The sequence below is a fragment of the Trachurus japonicus genome, chromosome 9 (assembly GCF_045865225.1).
Source record: "Trachurus japonicus isolate A0001 chromosome 9, Traja_1.0".
NCBI lineage: Eukaryota > Metazoa > Chordata > Actinopteri > Carangiformes > Carangidae > Trachurus > Trachurus japonicus.
In genome coordinates this window covers 16393591-16413255 of record NC_140915.1, presented here as the reverse complement: position 1 = coordinate 16413255, position 19665 = coordinate 16393591, and the positions used below count along the sequence as shown (strand labels likewise).

At 41.3% G+C, this 19665-nt stretch overlaps 1 protein-coding gene across 2 annotated transcripts in view; it reads right to left on the bottom strand.

Moving 5' to 3' along the window:
* taok3a (TAO kinase 3a) overlaps positions 1-19665 on the bottom strand; it is an 85731-nt gene that overhangs the window by 50059 nt on the left and 16007 nt on the right. For both annotated transcript variants that reach the window (XM_085786252.1, XM_085786253.1), the window contains exon 2: positions 5387-5521. The gene's annotated coding sequence lies outside the window, so the exon portion shown is untranslated. The remainder of the gene's footprint in view (positions 1-5386; positions 5522-19665) is intronic.

Below are 19665 nucleotides of genomic sequence, written 5' to 3'. Positions count from 1 at the left end.
TTAACATTTTTCTCCCAGCATTAATTAAAAAAACAAAACATGTACAGATCAAACCAGGTATTGTTATTATCTTATTGTATTGTTACGGTGTTGATATTTCATCGTTTATCGTTTGTTTTGTTCGGTTGTTCTTGTTCTTGTTGGTTGTTCTGTTATTTGTTTTGTTCTGTTGTGTATCTTGTGTTATTCTGGTCTGGTTTGAAATAAATTATTTAATTTATTTTATTTTTAATATTAAATTATGGGTAACAAAAAACATAAACTGACTGACTGATAAACTAATATATAATGCAAGCCGCTGCTCTTCAACATAGACGCAGAAGATCTGCATAACTTCAGGGACTTCTTCTTCTCCGGTGCAAGCACACACACGTTAGCTGTAAACCAGAGTTCGACATGCATACACAAGAAACACATGAGAAAACACACACACAAACACACACACACTAACACACACACACACACACACACCCTCCCGCCCCCCGGGGCTCCTTGTTGGCATTGCTATGACTAATTGATGTAGTGACATGTTATATAGGAGATGGTCTGTGCAGGCTGGTGGTGGTTACGGTCCTGCAACAGTTCACCTTTGACACAGTGAGAAGAAGTAAATGTGCTGGTGAATATTTAAAAAAAAAAACCAAACATAAAATAGAATATCACATGAGCTGCGTAAGATAAAAGTTTGATGGGAAAACTTAGTGCTGTTTCCTCTGTATGTTCTCCTATGTTAAATCCCACAGTGTCCTTCTTCTTCTTCCTCTTCCTCTTCTTTCCAGCTCTTTAACACTTTGTCTTCAATTCTCTTTGTAACTGTCCCTCTCTTTTATCATTCTCTCTCTTTAAAGAGAAACACTTTGACAAGAGAGAGAGAGAGAGAGAGAGCAGATGAATTTATTATTATTCACTCCGTCTCCTCCTGAGTTTGTCAATTTTCAACATCAACTTTTCCCGGGGTGAAAGTAAAGTGTGTGCACCTGAGGTTTTGGTTTCTGTGTGTATCTTTATGAAAATGTACATACAGGTGCATCTCAATGAATTATAATATCATAGAAAAGTTTATCTATGTCAGTAATTCAATTCAAAAAGTGAAACTAATACATTACTGTATATACTGTAACTGTAGATCTATTACACACAGAATGAAACATTTCATGTCTTTATTTATTTGATTTCTTTTAATTGTAATGATTATGGCTTTACATTTAATTAAGACCTAGCATTCAAAATATAAAAAAATTAGAATATTACAAAAAAACACATTTTTTTATATGTAAATGTTGGCCTTCTGAAAAGTATGTCTCCATAACTTGGTTGAGGCTATAAATGGACTTTTCCATGATATTCTAATTTATTGAGATGCACCTGTACCTGCAAAAAGATCAAATGTCTTTTCTGCAGCTGTAATGTTTGTGTGTATGTGTGGGACAGTATTGTATTATGCACTAAATGCACTTTTTTCCTGCTGGGCCCTCTATGGACATTAATGTGATGTAATTATGCACTTTGCACTAGTTTTGCATCAGTATTAAGCTGCTCTAAACCATAACTCGTTGTTATTTATAATTGTGTTATTATGACAATGATATAAGTCTATAAGTCACCTGTACCTGCAAAAACTAGTAGTTTGTATTTCTGTACATACACATCATGTAGACAGGCTGTGTTAAAAATGATTTTGTGTGGTTATGCCACTGGTAGCACATGAGTGTCCATATGTGTGTGTCAGTTCATGTGCGTGTGTGTGTGTGTGTGTATGGCCTGGGGGTTTAGCGGCTTACTGGCCCCCCTCCCGGCTTTAAGCAGGAACAGGAATTAGACAGACTGTGGGAATTCTTACTGGGATTCAAATCACCAGCTCTAATCAGAAACGGAAAGAAAAAAAAAAAAAAAAGTACTGGTAAATCTGTGAAACTGCGCGTTGAGACATTGTGTGAGGATAATGCGTTTGTGTGTGTGTATGTGAGAGAATGTGTGCGTGTTACTGCACATTCATGTAGGACAGAGGGAATAATAATTATGTAAGATCCCATTCTCCTTAACCTCTATAATATCGTTTCAGAGAGCGAGCTTAAAGAGCATCGGAGTAGTTGGTTATGTTTTTGTGTGTAGGTGCGAGCGAGGAAGTGTGGATCATACATACGCTCTCTCAGAAAAAAAAAAGAAATAAAATCACTGCACTTCAGTAATTGTGTCTAATAAAAACTTAAAGAGCCAGTACAGCCTCACATCTCACCAGAGTGCACGGTCCCTGGAGAGGACCATATGCGTATGTGTGACGTGTACATGCGTGTGTGTATGCGTGTGTGTGTGTGTGTGCGAGCCTTCTGCACGGCATTAAATGGGTCAGCCTCGTTATGAATAATATAGAAGCCTATTTAAATGCACAATGCAGGGTTAGATGATGATGATGATGATGACTAGCAAATTCAGCTGTGATAGAGTTGTGTCTTATCAATGGAAAGTCTGCCAGTGACTCACACTCACACACACATAGACGGCATGAACAGCGTACAGGTATTCATGCATGCATGGATATACACACACCTACACAACCTCAGTGACTCCACGGCTTAATATACAGTGGGTACAGAAAGTATCCAGACCCCCTTCAATTTTTCACCATTTGTTATGTTGCAACTTTATGTTAAATCGAAAAAATATTTGCAAATGAGCTGTGAGGAATTATCCAAATCATGTCCAAACTATTTAATTCGACACAGTTGGACTCAAATGAAGATTCAGAGGCCACTGAAAGATGAATACAAGAAATTGACGGCGCCTGAACGACCTACAGTTGTGTCACAGCAAAGGGGCTGAAAACTTATGTTCATGTGATATATCACTGGGCATGTTCGTGTCATACTATAGTGCCGTAAAGCAGTCCATGTTTCTTGTGAGACAAGATCTGGGACACCGGGTCGGAGGCTCTGATCTTGTAAGGTTGGTTTTCGGCCAAGAGACGCCAGGTGGAAGACAGAGAGCCTCCATTCTCCCTCGTAACAAGTCATTTAACCATCACAATTACTCCCAAGCTGTTTAATTTCAGGGGACCTATAGTGCTTTTCCAGCTTTTCAAATATGTTTAAAATGTTGGATACTTGCTTTAGAGGGACGTGGAAGTGCCATATCATGAGGTAGGCGTGTGTTTAAGTTTCAAGAGCTCTGAGCAGCTGAAAACACTAGGGATGTCCCGATACCACTTTTTCACTTCCGATACGATACCGATATTGCAGCCTTCAATATCAGCCCGATACCGATATTGATCCGATATTAGGGGTGGTGAAAAAAAACGATTATTTATATTTTTCAAATTCTAATACAAAGGAGAGTCCTCCTGTTGCTGACTGACAGGCTGCTGCTGTCATGTTCTTCTATGGGACAGACAGTAGTGAGCTTACTTTTGAACTGTAAAATATTAAAAAATAAACCTTATTTACAACTGTTATTGAATTACTGTAGGTACATCAATGTCAAACAAAAGGCAAAATCTTCTTGCTTCAAGGTTTTATTTGTCACTCCAAATTGAAGATTATAGCCTGCCCTACAGTAAAAATGGCCCACATAAAATAAAAAGAGGAGTAAAGCAATATATTAAGCAGCAATATTTAAGCATCAAAGATGTTTAATCATACCCACATAGTTTGAAACAACGTTCAAAACACACAGCCAGTGTCACAACTAAGCATAAAGCCTGCTAGCTTAATGCTAACGTATAATGTAAAACGCCATAGACAAGCTAACATAAATTAGCATCGTTAATTTAATGCTGGCTTTAGCACTGTTACTCGCGCCCGGTGTGAACGCACCGTAACCTGACCGTAACACGGCACAACATGTGGACCAGCTGGTCTTCCTCCAGAAGAATCTGACCACCGACCTTTAGAGCAATATAGCGCATTTACCGTTTATTAGCGGGCAAGCGCGACCTGTTCATGCACGTGTGTGTGTGTGTGTGTGTGTGTGTGTGTCGCACACGCTGTTGGGTGGTGCATTACCACCACCTACTGTGTTGGAGTGTGAAGGAGAGTCACCTATTCATATGGGACAGAAGTGCTGGAGCGGAATAATGGACTGCTTTTATCGGAGCGTTTATATCGGAGATTTTAGATGCAGTCCGATATAATCCGATATTCGTTTTTTTGGCTGATATCGGACATAAATCCGATATCAATATCGGATCGGGACATCCCTAGAAAACACACAACTTCAGTCCCAATATGGCAACTAACCTTGATCTGACCTCAGTGCCCAGTGGTCGAAACTTTCAACAGCGCTCCAGTGGGGTCCAATATCACATTAAAACCCCCTGAAATGAGCATAATAGTTCCCCTTTAAGCCACAGCAAGGGTTATTGTTGACTTCATCGTACAGGCCTGTAAACTTCACTGTCCTCAAGTTCAAGTGGGGGGAAGTTCAAACATTTAAAAATCATCCCTCATCTTGCCTTAAGTATTGTTCTGTAACCCAAACCCCCCCCACCAACCACCACCACCACCACCGCCAACATCACCACCACCACACCCGATCCCCTCGAGCTCTCTTCCCACTCAGGGTGTGACTCAGCAGGAAGATTTGCCCACGGCACAGAATGTACGCTCAGAAACACACACACACACACACACGCCTGACTTTCCCCCTGAATCCGATGATTGGTGTTGGCTCTCTGTGCCATGATGACAAGTTGACAGAAGGATTTACATTATTGCCCAACTCACAAAAGACTCCAAACCACAGACGAACCCCAGGCTTCCTTCAGCGCACTGCTGCAGCTCTAAGACGCCTGAGCAGGAAAAACTTTCCGGAGAACGATTTCAAAACAAACTTCAGAGGAAGACAAGCAGTACTTTAGAAACAGAAGTTAAATCAAACAAAGGTCTGGATTTCCAGGCCACCTTCATCGACCACATTTCAACTGTAATATCTACATTTAATCCATCTACAAACCCAAACACAAAGTACACACTTAAATACGAAAGCCATGTCTAGCAAGTCAGATACTTGGCTACAAGGTTTCCGGTATGAAGTGCAACCAGCAGCATCCGACGGTTACGCTGCAGCGATACTGATACTCGACACAGGAACTCACACGTGCATGTACATGTACACGACGACTTGAGAAAGTTATGGCGCTGCCTGCCTTCAAACCAGAGAAGCTTCGCCTCGCGTGACAGACGGCTGGTTTAGCTGTTGTGTACATCAGCGCGTTCATTACAAGGCAAACAAGACCCAGTTTAGAAGTCGGCCGATGCCTGCGCCGACAAGTCAGTCACTCCCCCTGATGAAGCCTGTCAGACATTTTTTTTTTTGTTTCATTTTATCACAACAACAAAAAACAAACAAACACACACACGATGGGCTGCCGTGAAAGAGACAAATAACTCACCTGTAGGAAATGTGTGAAGGAGGTGTGGAACCGGCCTCTCCCTCTCTCCCTCTCTCCCTCTCCTTCTCTCGCTCCTCAGATCAAGTCAGAGTTGACGTCTTGCCGACTGTCATCATGACTGGTTGAAGACGGCACCTGAGGAAACGAAACAGGAAGAGATAAAAGAAAAGTGATGGTTGGATTACATTCAAATGATTATATTTACGTTTTTGACACGTCGTCCACTCATCTTATCTTCATTTTTACTGCAATATTATCAAACACAAGAGAACTGCTGACAAGGCAAGCTACCTGTACGAACATCTATGATGCAATTCGCACATATTAGCAGGATTATGTCCCAGCACGAAGAGTTGCTGTTGCTTTTGCAGCTCATAAAACACTAGAGGAGCAAGAGGAGGGCGATGTTCTTTCAAATTTCCTCACAAAAAGCAGACAGTGGGACAACTTAACAGCCAATGAAACTCTCTTTTAGTGATTGTCACTGATTATCTTCTCAACAACTCCAGCATCCACGGCAACGAGTCCTCTCATCAGTTTCAGGGAAGACAACAATATACTGTAACTTCCAATTTGTAGAGGGACTGTCATGAACAGTGTTACGGTATAAAGATCAAGGCGTCTCAGTCAGGTGATGATAAGACACAGTATCTGGTGTTTATGTCTTAAAGTGTTCACATTATTCACTTTATTATTTTGTATATGATTGGAAGAGGGTAAATATATTCATGTTAAAGGAATAGTTCAACATTTTGGCAAATTTTAGAACGGCGAAGCAGAGCCGCGAGCTGCTCAGAGCTACGCTACGGAGGCTCATGGGATTTCTTGGTTTCCCTCATCAAACTCATCAAATACACAATCCAACAACTCCAAATCGCTCTGGTGGACAAGTTGTGACGTGCACATTCACCACGCTATAAGATAATAACAGAACGTTACCAGACAGAGTTGTTTTAGAGGTAAATACACGCAAAACCGCTGATGCGTGTTCCCGTCGGGGTGAATGTGCAGGTCACAACTTGTCCACCAGAGCGTTTTGGAGTTGTTGGATTGTGTATTTGATGAGTTTGATGAGGGAAACCAAGAAATCCCATGAGCCTCCGTAGCTTAGCTCTGAGCAGCTCGTGGCTCTGCTCCGCCGTTCTAAAAATAGCTTGCACCAACAAATAAAGGTAACAAACCTACTCCTAAAATAGGGATTATGGCAATGGGCCAATTTGCCAAAATGTTGAACTATCCCTTTAATTGATTTTCTACATCCCAACGGATATCCCAGAGTTCATAGGGCAGGTAGTATCTCAAACTAAATGTCTTGGCATTTTAAACAACAAGCACATTCGCTCTCCCCCCTTTGAAATAGGTGAGTTCAAGGACACGACACACAGCGCTGTGGACAAACACAAGCTTTCACACACCCACAAGCAAGCGCGAACACAATATTTTGCTTTCTCCCACACAGGAACACACACACAGTGTCACATGCACCGTATACCCACACACACACACAACACACACATGTATATACACATCAAATCCGAGCGAGCTGTTCTGACAGCAGAGCGCTGCCAGCTACTGGGCAGTGTGTTTCATTATGACAAGCAGGTGGTGCAGCACTCACAGCGTTACCACCGAACACACCACCCGACCCTGGACCGTACAACAACAACAACGTCCTGATTTACATGGCACAATAAAACCAACTGTTGTCTGCACAGTCAGGAAGTACAGTAGATCCATTATTCATTACATAAATGACCCTTTCACCTTTGCTTTGAGCCACTTAATTCCTGTGGGGAATCAAATTGGAACAACTCCTCCTTTCTTCTACTTCTCTATCAATTTTTTGTTTTTTACCCTGCTCTCATCTTATTGGTTTGTCCCCTCCAAACTACCCCTCACTTTTTTTTTTTTCCTGATCGTGCCGAGCGGCAGATTGGGCGCTCAGAGGAGGAACCGCATTCAATAATAAAAGAAGAGAGGATGGAGGGATGAGAGAAGAAGGATAAAAATGTATTGTGCCCCTACCGAGTGTCCCTGAATGATTTATAACACAAACTGACGCTTGCATGAGCCTCTGGGAAAGTTGTGGCTGCACTTCTCTTCCTGCTCGCTCGCCTCGTTCACTCCGCCCCGCTTGGCATTTGTGACCATCCAACAACAGAAAGACACAAATAGATAGAAGAGAGTGAGAAAACAGTGCAGGGGTGATACTGTGTGTGTGTTTGCTGTCTTTCACTTGAGTAAAGAAAGACAAACACAACCTTCAAATTGATATAATTTTAAATATACAATGAAATCTGAGGCTACTGATTACTTTCCTTCTCAGATAATCTGCCTGTTATTCTCTTGATTGGCTGATCCCAGTTTAGTTTGCAAGGGAACGACCTCAAGTGTTTTATTCTGTCACACTTCCACTCTAAAAATCTCAACAATAATCAGTTCACAGTATAAAACGAGAAAATCAGCTATTGAGTTTTGTTAAAACAGGTTTCTTTCACTCCTTAAAAAGTGTAAACCCACTTTGTACAGGACAGGAACAAATCCATCACTACCTTATTTAAAGCAGTAACACAATAGTTTTAACAATTTAAAGCAATAACGACAATCATCAATATCAGTAAACCTCAACATTTTCACACATTTTCTGTTGTGGACTGTTCTTACAGTGTGCACAATGGCAGAGTGGTGCAAAAGCAAAGAGACAGGAAACATTAGATAAATGAAATAAGGTCAACTGGTGTGGTGGCCTGATGATGATATCAGTGCCAGCTAAGTGGAAGTTTAGACGTGTGTGTGCATATCTTTGTTTGAGGACAAAGGTAGGTGGAGTGCAGTAGAACGATGTTTACATTTGATACTTTATTTGCTATAGACAGGTTTGGTCACTTCTTTGACGCTAAATCATTGTCGTGAGTGAGTGAGTGAGTGAGCTCTTACTTCCTGCAGGACCTGAGGTCAGGCCGTGTAGGCTTCAACACCCTGACCTGCTGTGAACGTCATCGATGCCCTGGCTACTAATCAACATCCTGATGATACCCAACTCCTACTTTCCGTTCCTCCTGTTCCACCATGACACACGCTGTGAAATGAATCACGAATCCTGACTCACAAGCCGTCAATTTCCAATTCCAATGTGGTTTTTTGTTGTTGTTTTTTTTGCATTTCTGTTCTCGGGCTGAAAATTATTCAATAGAAGAGTTTGCAGAGAATTTCAGTCAGACAGTGATTGAGGAGTGGGGGGTATTTAATGAAATTTAATGAAAATACATCTGATAGAGGATATAAATCCTCTACATCAGACTCAAAATAATGACAACATACAAAATATACAACACAAATATACCATTAAAAACTTCAATAACCCATTGATAATATCACTTAAAGCAGAAGTAAGCGGTCCGGTCGTTTTGGCTAATGCTGCGTTCCAGGCAGGCTTTTGAAACCGCAAGTTACAGCTTCAAGTCACGACTTACGACTTTGTAGCGTTCCAGGCAACCCGCAACTCGTGTTTCTCCGACCTGTTTTACCTGTGAAAGTCACTATAACGGCCACTCGTAACTTCCGACCGGTGAACTCGCACCAGATCGAACTGGTACGACTTCACAGGTCGGAAAAACACGAGTTACGGGCTGCCCTGAACGCACCATAACGTCCTGTTAGCCGATGGAGTTAGCAGGCCCCGCCCTCGTCATGGATCTATTGGTCCTCGTCCCTGCACACACAGCCCTTCATGCCGTTCTCTCTCCTCATTGGATAAAACTTGTAGGATACGAGAAAAGTTTTCTCCTCGGCTCAGAGCAGAGACTGAGAGACCAAACACTCTATGTAAGTGATTGTTGTCGGAAGATATAACTATTTAAGACTTATATTAACACAAAAATATCGCTTACTTCTGCTTTAATACACCTCAATCCCTCCCGTATACCCCTATACCTCCTAGACAAGAGTTGGCAGTACTCTAGCGCAATTTCTGTTTAATTAAGCCGACATTTGTTTATTTTTGTTAGTTAAAGTATGAATATGGTTGGTCAAATAACTTTAATTGAACTACAAAGTAGAGGGCTAGCTGTATGAACGTTTACCCTGCTGTAAATGTTTGTTTGCCCTTTTGTGAAAAAACAAACACAAAGAAGAAGAGTTTTCAGAGGGATCGGTCGAACAACTCATCAAGGATGGATGTGTCATCGGTTTACAAACAAGGACTTTGGCTTTCAGGCCTCTTCATGATGACCTGACTTCCCTGGGTGGAAGTTTAGGTAGTTCTGTACCAAGTGTGAATATTCCTTCATCAGCAGCCTTTAAAGTGCCCTTGAGCAAGTCACCATACAAGCTATTGCTCTCAGAAAAATTGCCCACAACCCCATCAGCAGATTAAAAACGTGAACATGTGACTACACCGACCGGGGTCTTAGATGCTGAACACATTTTGTGAATGTGAATTAATGTGCGGGCACGAAAAATACTAGAATACTTAATCTGTCCTTATAATAACTTTGAGCCCCTGATGTGCATACGTTTAATCAATGATAATGAGACTCAAGTGTGCACAAACTCTGCACTTGATGATTTGCACAGTGACGGATGCTGACTGAGGTGGGCTTTTGATGAGTCATAGCTGGAGGTACAGCTTTTAAATCACGCGTCGTCCCATAGTGAAATACTACTTTAAATAAAGCTGAGACCATTTTCCACAATATACGAAATTCTCCCAGGATGAAAATAAACTAATCCAGTGAGATAGAAAGAAACTAAACATTATGTCCTGATTATCCTGCCAGGGCGGCATCGTGTGGATTTTTATAGCTGTGACTCATTTTCACAGAGTGAAGAATACACATAACACACGCACACACACATATACACATACATACACGACGCTCTAAAGCAGGATTTGGAGACTTCGGGGCAGCTCTCATCTCAGGAGCTTAGTGACACTATTGAGACATGCATGCTTACAAACACACACATACTCACACCCACACCAAAGACTGTTACCTTCTCAGATGAGCTTTAAGGCTAATGCCAACATAAATGTGGGTGTTGGTGGATTGAGGGACAAATACGAGACAAATAAATGGCCTATCCACCAACTTAAAAACCATGGGCCAACTCTAAATCTGCAGTTTATCTGAGGCCATTTGGCCTTGTTGCCTTACAGCGAAAAAAACGATGTCATGGATGTTCGAAAGTTCGAGCTGTCACCGATGACCTTTCACAGACCTCAAAATTTCAATCCTGCTGGAGCGCTCTGAGGATGACGAGCTGGATCAGAGATGATCTTATGGGCCTTTCAATCTCTTGACCTTAACTACTGCAGAGACAACTGAAGTAATCAGAGTCTTTACCAAGGCCAGGCTTCTTCTTTGGTAAAATATAACTGTGATCTTGCCTTTGTTCTTCTTTGCCGCTACTGTTTTAAAACTGCGAAGAAGAATTGATTGATACCTGGGAAAAATGCTGTTTTATCCTGGAGTTAAATTGTGAAGTTTATTAATAAATTAAATGGTATCAGATCAATGCAAAAGTCTTGCATGCTCATAAATAAATAAATATCCAGTATTTTCAGGCAGCATCAGAGCCATATTGATTGTAATATTGTATTCTGCAATCTTCTCCAGGAGGCTGAGTGGTTAAAGGGCAATTCCAGGCAAATTTAACCTGCGGTTGTAGTTTCCTAATAACTTAGGCCTAAAAGAATGAATCTGAAGATTTTCTTTTTCATGTCTCCTGTTATGTAGTTTGTCCCCGCATCGCCACGACAGCGTACAATGGGAGCAAACGGATCTTAGGCTATTTAGGCTGTTTACATCCCACAAAACAGCAATTATTTTCACAGACAATGTCAGATGGCTATTCAATCATACACAGAGGGGTTTGTTTACACTATAAAAACTCAAAATCTTGCCAAGAATATTTGTCTTATTTCTAGAAAAATGTCATTTCTAGTCAAAACAAATCTAATTATACATAAAATAAGACTGATCACATTAAAAAGTAGCTTGTTCTTAGACACTTTTTTATTTTTTATATCGAAATAAGCAGATAAATCTGATAGTGGAGCAAGTTTTTCTTTCTTATTACAAGCACAAAAGCTTGATTTCACTGGCAGATTTTTCTACTTATTTCAATTGAAAATTAGTTTGAAACAAGTGAAAACTATTTAAAAACAAGTTGATTTTTAAGGTGTCAAAGTAAAAAAAAAATACAAAGTCTCACACGAGAGTCAAGTTGACGCGCTCAGTATGATTACAGGTAGTCTGAAACTCCCGTTTGTTTTATCAACAAAGGAATATCAACTCGGAGGCACAACGTTTTTGTAGCAGTAAGAGTAAATCTGGCTACTGTTTATTCTACCTGTGAACATACAGTTTTTACTGGTTGAATTTGCCTGGAATTGTCCTTTAAGATCAGTAGCATGTGCCCTCAACATCCATTGATAAATGGCGGACAAATGACACCAAACTCCAATATGATTTGCTGTTGTCCCTTACGAAATAAATTTTAAAAAAAGCTGAGAGAGGTTCAGCTGCAAAGATCACGTAAAAGCTGTGTATCAACGGACAGAACTGCCATCAAAACAAAATTAAAAACCGTTAAAAGCTCTCAGCCTTTAAGCCATGATTCAATCAAAGAGCGCAGTGCAACAACATCATCAACCCTCCCGTCTACAGACAAGTCCATTAAAGTAGATTAACTCCATAGTGCCGGCCGCGCCAAGTCATTCGCACTTCCACACGAGGCAGAAGACGGCAGCAGCTCCACTTTTCGCCCTAAAGCTGTGGGTCAATATCAATCTTAATCTCCATATTGATGTAGAAAAGCCACATTGCAACGGCGCAGACTTACAGGGGGTTATATAACGGGAGCAGACGACTCCATGAAAGCCTTCACATGTGAGAAAACTTTTCACACCGTTTTTTTTCTCCCCCCTCCACCGCTTGCATATGTCCATATATAGGATCTGGGGGAAAGTGGCAGCTATGCAATTTTAAGATAGCCTAGGGGTATTTGTGAGGTATCTGGGAGTAGCCAGGGGCTCTTGGGGGTGGGGGGAAGAAAATCTCACTGCATTACAGAGCACTGGAAGGATATGTTATGGCTCTGTCAGTATATAGATTTAAATAACCCATTTCTGTCGAAGAAACTCACGCACACTTTCTTCTTACTTGCAATATTTTTTTTTGTTAAAAGGCCACTGTTTCAGTTGTTTAACCTTCTTCAGGGTGTTTTTTTTTACGCCCTGGACAAGATTAAACAACTGAAACGTTGGCTTTTTAACAATAAAAAAATATATCAAGTAAGAGGAAAGTGTGCAGGAGTTTCTTCGCCAGTCCATGTTGTTCTCCTCCTCCAAAGCAGCCTTTCGGTCAACCGGTGTGCAAGTGTTTCCACTGCAAATTACCCATTTCTGCAACTATATTTGAAGAGAATTATCTGTTTTACAGTTAAAGGTCATGTGTGAGTTTCGTGTTCATAACTAAACCAAGGAAAGGAAAGGAGGAGGAAACAGCAGGCATATCGTAAAATGGTTTAGATCTTCACCTCATCGGTCCATGCTCCTGAAATACTCCCAGATTTAGGTATTTTTGTCCTCCGAGGCCACCGTCACTTTGCCGACGGGAGGAGTGAGTGCGAGTGAGCGAGTTAGTGAGCGCTGCAAACTAGAATATGAACGTTAGATATCACGGTTTTCCCCCCATTTTACACACTGGACTGTTGAAACAATCAATCTATTTATCTGTGATTGCAAATGCTTTGCTGATCACACAGAACAAGACATTTCTAGACTTATAGCAAGGGTGCAGCTATGCAGCTTTAAACACAGGACATGATAATCTTGCTATACACAAAAATAAAGTCTGGCTTTATATAAGTTGCAACTGGAAGGCAGCATTTATCTCCATGTCCTGATAATGCCAGAAAAACAAGTGTGTCCTTTCAAGGACAGAAAAAGTTCAGCGGAGGAGACAGCCAGACAGACAGACAACGCTTGACCACTGGGGAAGGACCTTGTAATTATTTTCCGGTTGCTATGGAAAACACTCGCTCCAACAAAGCTATACGAAACTTCTTCTTCTCTCCGAATCTGGAGCTAAACTTTGACCAAATATAGAACGAGAACTGAGATCTCTTCCTCTGTATCGAGGGCGCAAGCAGTCGGCAAACATGTGATATGTGGGGGGAAAAAACTGTAAAAGTATTATTATTACAGCTAAAGAAGTATTACCACTAAGACACTGATTCACATATAGATAAAGCACAGCATTGGTCACACAACCTCTGCCACATGAAAAAACCATCCTTCATTCAGTGTGAAAGCTTTTATAAAGCAATCCCATGAATCCAGAGGGTTCAGATTGTGTGTGTGCATGTGTGTGTGTGTGTTTGTGTGTGTGTGTGTCCATCCCTCCGGAGCGAAGCCTGGAGTTTTCTCTATTAAAGCCATTCATCCTCTCTGGCAACTATCAGTGCGAGCGCCGTTTCAGCTCAGCTTTGTTTTCAACCTGGCCAATAGTGTGTGTGGTCTACTATGTTGTTGTTTTCTCCAAGCCCACACAGTTTTCACACACACAAACACACACACACACACACACATAAAAATCAATCTCCACACTGTCTTTTTTTCCCAAACCCCTCCCCGTTAAATAAACACAAACACACACACACACTGAATGAAACAAGCAAACACACTAAGTGCAGTGTCACAGAGAGCCGTCACTAGGCTGTTAAATTATTCAGCAGTCCCTCACAGACAATTTTGCACATCAGAGAAAGTGAGGGAGGAGGAGGAGGAGGAGGAGGAGGAGGAGCAGGGGGTTGTTCATGGGTACCACTAGTGAGGATTGAGTGTTATAAAGATCAACAGGTTACACACACACACAGGGAGAGGAGGAAAGAGAGCTGAAGAGCTGGAGGGCAGCACCTCTATCTATGGAAGCTGCAATTTAAACTCCAAAAAAAAAAAAAACCCGCGGACATCGACGGATCCTATTTCATGTTTGGAGTGAGAATATTACACATTCTTCTGCTGGGCATGCCCTGTAATCCTCCACGACCACAGACTTAACAGTGATTGTTTTAGCTCCTCTACAAGTTGTTTTCTTGAAGGGCGTTGGAGTGGCTCCGTCCGTCCCGTGGACCTGCCAAGGTGACGCCCAGGAATAGCCGCCGCCGCCGCCGCCGCAGATACACATGCACCAGGACATGTAAACACACGTCTCACTCATTTTAATTTTAGCTTTTGTTGCTGCTTTGTTGTCTTTTAAGTAAAAAATTACTTCAGCATTCTTTTTTTTGTAGCTGAACGGCTTTACAGACGCAGAACGCCCTCTTTATCAAAACAGCTTTGATAAATGTTTAACTTACATATCCTGTTGAAAACAGACTATTGAACAAGAGTTGGGAATCGGGGAAAACAGAAATACACCTTATTTCAACCACCTGAGAAAAAGAAATGGGGACAGGAGGGGAATAAATTATCTGAACTTTGACCACAAACAAATACAGTACACACCTTTGTCCATGAGCTGAAATAGTTATTACTTTATGGTCAGTCATTAAGGAAGAAGACGGTTTAACGGTGTCAGTTTTTATGTGTCGTTGCTGTTTTCATGACGTCATGTAGAGTATCAATGATCTTGAAAAAAATGTGTGCTTTAAAGGGATAGTTCAATATTTTGGCAAATTGGCCCATTGCCATAATCCCGATGGCTCGTTAACCTTTGTTGGTGCAAGATATTTTTAGAACGGTGGAGCAGAGCTGCGAGCTGCTCAGAGCTACGCTACGGAGGCTCATGGGATTTCTTGGTTTCCCTCATCAAACTCATCAAATACACAATCCAACAACTCCAAAACGCTCTGGTGGACAAGTTGTGACCTGCACATTCACCACGCTATGACGTAACCTTATGAGACAGAGTTGTTTTAGAGGTAAATTCATGAAAAACCGCTGATGCGCGTTCCTGTCAGTTTTTCATCAAGCAGTCTCTGCATTTGCCTCTAAAACAACTCTGTCTCGTAACGTTCTGTTATTATCTCATAGCGTGGTGAATGTGCAGGTCACAACTTGTCCACCAGAGCGTTTTGGAGTTGTTGGATTGTGTATTTGATATACAATGTATACATATCATTTTTTGAAAACTCAGCTTTTGAAAGTATTTGCATCAAAAACCTGTTGAATCATGGTCAAACCTACAGTTTAACATTTCCATCCCTTTGTCTTCAGTGAAATACACAAATGTGGGAGTTCTACGTTTATATAATTTTCTGTTCATTTTGGGTCAAACACTATTTATTGAAAACCCTTGTAAGGCCCAGCATGGTACCAGTTCATTATTTTAAAAGCCCATCTCCACCAGCGCCACCTCCTCTAAGCTGACTCACTAAACAAACACCAAAATGCACGTGTTGGATTTTATGCAAATTATATCTGGGAAAAAAAACAAACAACATTTGAACTAATACCGAGCAATTTGCAGAGACTGTGGCATGTGCAGGTTTGGCCACAATGTCTTAGTCACTGTCCCCAGGAGAATTTGAGATAAATAATAAAAAAAATATAGAATAACACTACAATCACCTCAGGGCTCACGCTAACCTAGATCTTCTATTTTCAACTTGGACAAAAGAAAAAAAACAACAAAAAACAATCCTACATTACCTTGTGCTGTGGCTGTGTGTCAGTAAGAGTATGTACAGTTGGAATATGTGAAAGGACAATTTTCTATATGAGTTTATAGGAGAAGAATGACTCTGTGTGTTTTATGTGCTTTTTATAAGTCTCTGGATTAAAATGAGAGAAAGGGGCCAAGAGGTCACATGGAGAGGAGGAAAAAAGAAAGTAAAAGAGAAAGACACTGCATGCTGAACTTCTTATCCATGCTATTGTGTTGGAGAACAATAAGAAATCAAACCATCAGTAATGTGGTTGGTTACACCTGTGCGTAACAGCGTAACAAGCGAGGATAAATCTGCCACGACAAAGATGAATGATCAACTGAAATGATTAAGTCCTTCTGAGGTGGAACAAACGAATGTGTCTGCAAATAAAAAACAACAACACAGAGGATTGTGTGTGTGTGTGTGCGTGTGTGAACATGCAACAGCTGTCAGTAGGAGTGCTGTCCTTGGTGGGAAGTGCTCCATACAAGATATTCATTACTGCATTATTGTTGTTCGACTGATATCGCCATATTCCCAGGAAGAATTCGACAACAAGTGTTGGTTGTGTACTTTATAGGATAATGAATCTTTGCCTGTGTGTGTCGGAGGGGACGAAATTAAACCACAATTACATCCATTGACATAAAGTCCGTGTTCAATTTGTCTCACTGGAGCAAAAAACAACAGAGTGAACACTTGAGAGGTGACTAAATTTAATATAAGGAGAGGAAACTATCGCGCTGCACGAAGTTATCCGAGTCTTATTTGGACTGTGTAACTGAGCAGGATGATACAGAGCGAGCTTCTTGATCACCAACATTCAATCGAAGATACTTGACTAAGATGGCTTGTTACAAGCTGGGCCAATGATATGAAATGGTATACGCTTCCTGTGTCCTAAGTGGGTGTGGTCGTGGATGGATAAAAGTTGTCAGTAGAGGAAACGGAGCTATTTATATTTTCCTGTGATAACATTAAATATTTACACAGGTGACAGTCATATTTAGCATTATGAAAATCAAGACAGCGAATGTCAAAATGTGGCTTGTGAAAAATGACTCCAATATTTACTTTGATGTCTATGGAGCAAAAGAATCGACCATAACCTGTGTGTAATGTTCACTCCTAAAGTAGCCTATTGCGAAACCCACGTGACACGGACACAGGAAACTGACACGTTGTGGAGCGTCGTGTTTCTAAACCGTCTTTGGTTCAATCAACTACCACAGCTGATACAATCTCAAATCAATACCATTATTGCAGATGCAATTCTCGTTATCATCAAGAAGTCAGATTAACAAAAAAAAAAAAAATCAATGTGGATCAGATTTATTGACAAGCACAAGCCCATCTGCCTCCAAAAACCTTTTGTTCCACCTTTTAGATTTACCGTGGCCTGTTCAGGTGGTGGTGGTGTTGGTGGCTAATGAGCCCATATCAAGAGTTAATGACAGGGCTGGGTGCTGACTGGAGACCAGTCAGTCAGAGGGTTAAACAGATCGTAATCTGTAAAGCATTGGCCCACTCACAAGCCAAATGTAATCCATAAAGCTGACCCAAGGTCGCAGGGTTCAACGGAGAATCTGTCAGAGTCCAGCTCACTTTCATCATGACTCCCCACATTCGACTGCAAAAACGAGGAGGTTCAACACACAATGTCAATGTCTCAATGTCTCAATGACTGCCCCCCCCCCCCTTAAAACATCACCTAGTTTATATTCACCAACTGAAAGCATATTATCTAGCATTTCAAAAAAAAAAGGGCAGAATTTGAACTAGTGTTGTTTTAATAGAAGATTTCCACAGGGAGAAGGAAAAAAAAACAATCAACTTTTAGCCTCTTCCCACTGGGACTTTTCTGCATGCTTACAGCATAACAGCATCAACAGAAAATAGCACAGTCACATGAACAAAGCAAATTATTCTCTCAGCTGCAGTATGATCTGAGGAGAATTCAGTCTGAAACAAAAAAAAATATTTACAAGGATTTAAATTAGTTTCACCAAGTAAAACAAACTGGTATTATTATGCCCAATTACTGGTCTGGTGTGTTTTCCCACATACAGACAGTTTATTATAGGACACATTAGGGTGGATATGACTAACATCTACAGAGGGTTGCATACAGATGCTGGTGGACTTGAAGTGGCGTGAAGAAATAAAGATGAAATCATCAAGTCCTCATCAACGTTTTCCTTACAAGGCAAGAAGAAACACAACGTTTCTCTACGGTTTAACAGATTGACCTTTGTCACGCCTCCACCTTTCAAAGCAGTTTCAATGAATATAAACAGAGGGAAAATAAAATTGTTTCCCTGTTGGCGATTCACAGAAGGCAGATAACAATTAAGAGTAAATGTCAATTAGGTTTGGTCGCTGAGGTCTTGACCTTTGTTGGTATTGACCCCTGTGTGACACATCGGGGGTTAAAATGGTGTGAAAGCTGAAAGACGGGGCCACTGAATGAGTGCTGGTGCTTTCATCAATGTGTGTGACGACGCTCACTGCCGCCGGCCACATCTCGCCAGGCTCAGCTGGGACTCGGTGACTAGATGGGCCATATTGACTAGGCAATAACCCAGGGCCCTGTTTATGACACTATCAATTCCCAGCTGTATTGATTTTCATTGTGGCTGCAAAAATACTCCTCAGTTGCACACCCAAACACAGGACAGCTGTGGAATCACATGTGCACACACACAATGTGCAAAGCACATGTGTACACGATGACTGAAGATCTATAAAGGAATATTTAAATGCATATGCACTTATATGAGCTCATAAATGGTGGCATAGCAGTGAGAGTGATTTGGTTTGAGGCAGTTTAACATGAAGGCCACATGACAGCCGATACAGATTAACTATGATTTGCACCCACAGTGTGACGGCTGGTGAGGTTGTGAGCCCCCATATCAAAAATATTCTGGCCCCTTTAAAAGACCCAAGCTTTCATTAAAGGGGAACTATGCAAGTCCGGTCACTTTTCCGCTGTTTTGTTAAAGCAGAAGTAAGCGATATTTTTGTGTTAATATAAGTCTTAAATAGTTCTATCTTCCGACAGCAATCACTTACATAGAGTGTTTGGACCGAAACACGGGTCTGTCAGTCACTCTGCTCTGCTGTAAGCCGAGGAGAAAACTTTTCTCGTATCCTACAAGTTTTATCCAATGAGGAGAGAGAACGGCATGAAGGGCTGTGTGTGCAGGGACGAGGACCAATAGATCCATGACGAGGGCGGGGGCTGCTAACTCCATCGGCTGACAAGACGTTATGGTGCGTTCAGGGCAACTCGTAACTCGTGTTTTTCCGACCTGTGAAGTCGTACCAGTTCGATCTGGTACGAGTTCACGGGTCGGAAGTTACGAGTGGCCGTTATAGTGACTTTCACAGGTAAAACAGGTCGGAAAAACACAAGTGGGTTGCCTGGAACGCTACAAAGTCGTAAGTCGTGACGTGAAGCTGTAATTTACGGTTTCAAAAGCCTGCCTGGAACGCAGCATTAACCAAAACGACCGGATCGCTTACTTCTGCTTTAACCGTCCTCTCGGCCATGTGCATTTTTTTTTTTAACAAAGCTGGCGAGAAAGCAATCAGTAGAGCGGTGCATAACGTTATAT